The following is a 5,715-nucleotide window of genomic DNA, read 5'->3' as shown; positions in this document are numbered from 1 at the left end:
GATTTTTGCCAGTACTGGCTCATGGCACCACAAGAAATTTAAAAACTCTGTACAATAAAGAAAAATAGCAGAGTGAAGAGACAGTCTGCAGAATGGGAAGCTATGCATTAGATGGGTGATTAATATTTAGAATATTTGAAGAACTGCAAAATGCAAACACCTCCAAACCTTCTAACCAATAAATGTCAAAACGGATGTATAGTTCTCATATTTATAAACACTCCTTAAAACACAGCCATGTGGGCAGTGGTGGCACATGCCTTTAATCCCAGCACTTGGGAGGCAGAGGCAGGCAGATTTCTGACTTCAAGGCCAGCCTGGTCTACAGAGTGAGTTCCAGTGCAGTCATGGCTACATAGAGAAACCCTGTCTAGAAAAAAAAAACAAAAAATAAAAAGAAAAAAGGAAAGAAGAGAAGAGAAGAGAGGAGAAGAGAAGAGAAGAGAAGAGAAGAGAAGAGAAGAGAAGAGAAGAGAAGAGAAGAGAAGAAAAGAGAAGAGAAGAGAAGAGAAAAACAGCCATAAATAAATATATATAACTGTTTGGAATCAAGACACAAAGGATGTCCATGAGAAAAGCAGAACAAAGATGTTTAATGAAGCTCTTGATATTGACAATATGTTTTAATGCACTTGAACTATATCTTTATACCTTAACCCTGGGTACCAAAGTGAAAATAACCAATGAAAATAAAATAAAAATATTGAGGTTGGACTTCAGGATATTTGTATTTAAGTATAAAAGAAGGTGGAACAACAGAGAATGAAGAACAAAAATGATGTAAAAAACAAAAACAAAAACAAAAGCAAAAGTGGCAGCAAGTGAGATCACTCAGGAGGTGAAGACACTTGACTGCTGAGTCAGAAAACCTGACTTCAATCCCCAGGACCCACATGAGGAAGGAAAAGAACAGACTCCCATAAGCTGTCCTCTACCTACCTACCTACCTACACACATGCACAAACACACACACACACACACACACACACACACACACACACACGCACACACACACACTCACACATGCACACACACACACACACACGCACACGCACACGCACACACACACACATACATGAATTGCATGGTTTTTTTTAAGGGCATGGAGTTGGGAGGGAGAGGGGAGGTGGCAGGGTGGATCTGGGAGGAGTTAAGGGGAGGGGTGGGAGATGAATATGTTAAAAAATACATGTAGGACTTTGGTGAGACGAAATGTCAAAGCAACTAAAAAGTTTATTACATTAACTTTTATTATTAATTCATGTTGTGTGTGTGAGCACCCATGATACATGACATAGTGTTGTCTTTGGAGATCAGAAAACTCAAGAGGGTTAGTCTCTTCTTCTATGTAGGCCCTAGGGTTCAAACTCAGGATGCTCATTCTGGCAGAAGAGCATTTGCTCACTGATCCATCTTGCCAGCCCCTCAAAGTAGTTTTCATTTTCATTTCCCAGCTGGACAATAGTATTCAATACATTAAAGTATTTATTAGCACTTACATGTATTCTTTTGAGAATCTCTATCCACTCCACTGCTTACCTTTTAATCTGTTTTGTTTGTATTTTATTTGTTAGCTTTTCTGAAGTTTAGTTTTGAGCTATTTATTTATTTATTTATTTATTTATTTATTTATTTTGCTGGCAAGCTTTCTTCTTATTTTTATCCTGAGGATTTCTTCTTCGCCATACTGACCAATTCCTTTGCTGTACAAAAACTTTTTATTTCATGAGAACCCACTTTTCAATTGTTGGTCATGAGAGCCCTACTCATACAGTCCTTGCCTCTGTCTGTGTGCTTTATTGTCTACCTTCAGTTTCCTCTAGCAGTTAACTCTTAGGGTTTTACTGCTGTGAACAGACACTATGACCAAGACAACTCTTATATGGTCTACATTTAATTAGGGCTGGCTTACAGGTTCAGAGGTTCAGTTCATTATCATCAAGGCAGTCACATGGCAGTGTCCAGGTAGGCATGGTGCAGGAGGAGCTAAGAGTTCAACATCTTGTTTCAAAGACATCTAGAAAACTGGCTTCCAGACAGCTACTGGAGAATCTCAAAGTACACACCAACAGTGACACACTTACACCAACAAGGCCACACCTCTGAACAGTGCCACTGCCTGGGCCCTCACCACACTAATCTGCTTTATGTCATTACAGATAAGTTTCAAAAACCTGGAGTTTTTAAAAATAAATGGAGTAGTACACCATGGACTGTTTTGCACGTACTTCCACTTGCCTGAGTGTTTATTTTTACCTATTGTTGTTGTCATATGAACCAGCAGTTCCTTCTTCATTTATGAGCAGTAGCTGCACAATTTACATGTCTGTATATAATAGCTTTATGCATTTATCTATTGACACATAACTGGGTGATTTTTAGTTTTTTATCTATTGCATGGAAGGTTATTATTTATATTGTTTCTTAACATAAAATCATTTACAATTATTTTTACAATTATTCATGGTGGTATATATTTTAATTTCTCTTGGGTAAAGCAGAGCAGAAGAATGGTTGATTCATGTTACAAAAATATTTTGAAGTGGTATAATATTATACATATATATGTATATGTTTTCTCTTATGTTTATGTATACACATATATACAATACTCATGTACACAAATACACACACACACACACACATATATATATGTACATATATATACATATATGAAATCTGTATACACACATACATGATATATACATATACATATACATATACATATACATATACATATACATATACATATACATATACATATACATATAGGTATTTGTTTTCATTTATATCTAATGCCAGATCCTTTTTTACTGTTTGAGAATTCCATACATACATATAATATGTTTTGATCAATTCTATACTCATCCCCTCTCCTTTATTTATTTCCCTATCCCTTACTACCACTTTAAGTCCTGTGGTAGTTTGTATAAGAATGGCCCACATAGGTTCACATATTTGAATGTTCTGTCACCAGGAAGTGGTGCTATTTGAAAGGATTAGGAGGATTGGGAGGTGTGGTCTTGTTGGAGGAAGTGTGTCCCTGGAGGTGGGCTTTGAAGTTTCAGATGCCCTGGGTAAGGCTACATCTCTCTCTTGGTCTATAGATCAGGTTGGAGCTCTCAGTAACTGCTCCAACACCACCTGTGAGACCATGCACCCCACTGTGATGATAGGGGACTAAGCCTCTGAAACTGTAAACAAGCTGCAACTAAAAACTTTCCTTTATAAGAATTGCCTTAGTCATGGTGTCTCTTCACAGCAACAGAGCAGTGACTAAGACACCTCCCAGTTCCATATCTCTCTTTTAAAGCCTCTGAGACCACACTGTATTGCCAGTGCATGTATGGAAACAGAGCCACATCTCTTACATGGGTACCCTGATGGGGAGCCACATCTCTGAGGAAATCTGACTCTTTTGCCTCTAGAAGCCATCTGCTACAAATAGCTCCTCAACTGATGTGAGACTTAGGAGTCCCTCTACTGTCTATGATGGGATTTGAACCCTTACAATTTTTACAATTTCATTTTCCCAATGATCTCTGAGTACCAGGGAGAGGGTCATAATGTAGAAAGTCCTTTTTTAAGGCCCGGCTTTCCTCTTAATAGACTATTTCTGGGTCTCTGCATCAATCACCATCTATTGCTAAAAGATGCTTCTCTGGCGGATGATTGATTCTAATGTATAAGTATAAAGGCAGGTATTTTGGGAGAAGTTTATCACTATGTCTATTTAGTAGAATAAGAGCAGTTGGTTCCCCCTTAGGGCCTGTGAACTACCCAGCCAACAGTTCTTGACCCAGTTAATGGCACCAGACATGAGTTCCATTTTGTACAGCGGGGTTCAATGTAACTCAGAAGTGTTTACCTACTCTCATAACAACTATCCCACTCTAGTACCAGTGGGCATATGTCAACTGGCCAGGCGTTGTTGTAGCTTGCAGGGTTCATGACCTGGTTAAGACTGAAGATTACTTCTTTCTCACAACGATATAAATAGCACCTTTCAACACTATGAAATCTGTCCTGGTAGGAATGAAACTTCTAGAGCAAGACTATGTTCTATGAAATCATGAAGCTTTTTTTTTTTAAGTGGACATGTCCATTTTCACTCGTATCAGTTTGGAAGTAATAGCCCCAGTTTGCAATATCACAAACACTTTCTGTGATAATCTTTTCAGCTTCAAGTATTATGAGAGAATACATAATAGAGACCACTTGTATTATTATTTATGTTTCCAACAGATGAGAGAAGTGAACTTTTTCCATGTGCCTTTATGTCTTCCATGGAATTTTTTTATGTTTGTTCAATATTTGCTCTCCTTTATGCATCTCTCTAAGTGTACCTGTGTGTCCATCTCTCTCTGTGTATCTCTATTTCTCTGTCTCTCTCTGTCTCTCTCTCTCCATCTGTCTCTGTCTCTCTGTCTCTATATCTCTGTCTCTGTCTTTCTCATGTGTGTGTGTGTGTGTGTGTGTGTGTATTCCTTGGGAATTTCCACAAACACAGCCCTGTCCTCTTTTGCATAGAGACAGTTGTATGTTTTCCTTTCAGTATAGACTTTTTTCCACTGGAGAGATCTTTCAGTCCCATGATACAGAAAAACAATGAGAACAGATATCTGACATTTGTTCTAGATCATCAAAGAAATTATAGATCCTAGTGGAGTACCATGTTGGCTGTAGACTTTTGAGGAGTGTTGTAATTGAGGAAGGATGTCAACTTGCCTGGTGTGCTGAATTGTTTTCTGAATGGTAAACACCAAGGGAAAGAGTGTGTTATATTTACACAAATGTATCAGTTTTTTATTCTCTGTGTGCTATAAATGCACACAATCATGCTAGATGTTAGATTTATGTATTGTTGAATTCCATTCATTAATATTTTGTCAGGAATGTTTTGACTTTCACTATTGTGTGGTTTTGGTCGCAGGGTAATGGGAGCTTTGTAAAATGAATTTAAAAGTTTACCTGAAGCTCCTTCATAATGTTTCAAATATTTTATTTTTAATTATGTGTAGATATGTTTGGGAGGGTATGTGCACATGTGTACACTGACTCACAGAGGCCAGGAGAAACCATTTTGTCCCATGGAGATGGACTTAAAGATCGCTATGAATATGAGCCACCTCACATGAATGATGGAAACCCAACTTAGGTCCTCTGCAAGAGAAGTTCATGTTTTTAAACTGTGAGCCAACTCTCAGCCCTGATTGATTTGTTTTGAAAAAAAAAAAGAAAAAAATAAACGTAATGCTTCCATGCTTTATCTCTTTTACAGAATGAAAGACTGAACCTTCAATATGTTGGCATTCTACCACAGAAGACCACCCTCAACCCATCTTTTAGCTTAGAACTCACCAACATCATTATACTTATTAACTGTCATAATAGACAAAATATAGGCAGTCCTTTTTTATTAATTCATTCTACAAAAAGCTTTTACTCAGCATAATTACATAATTTATGCTATATAATTTTTGATCTATGAAGAGATAAACCATTAAAATTGTTTATTTCCTGTTTGTTCTCTTTAACTTTTTGGTATTTCTAATTTTCTTGTCCTGTATTCCTATAAATAACTGAATTTCCATGAATGACATGTGTAAGCTTCATATAACTATATTTTCCTTTTTATGGAGGTATTAAATGTTTCTAGAAGGGCATTCAGAATGGCATCCATGGCATATTTTTGCTTCAAATATAAAACAATAG

Source organism: Mus musculus, chromosome 1 (genome assembly GCF_000001635.26).
Source record: "Mus musculus strain C57BL/6J chromosome 1, GRCm38.p6 C57BL/6J".
Taxonomy (NCBI): domain Eukaryota; kingdom Metazoa; phylum Chordata; class Mammalia; order Rodentia; family Muridae; genus Mus; species Mus musculus.
Note: the sequence above shows the minus strand (reverse complement) of the source record.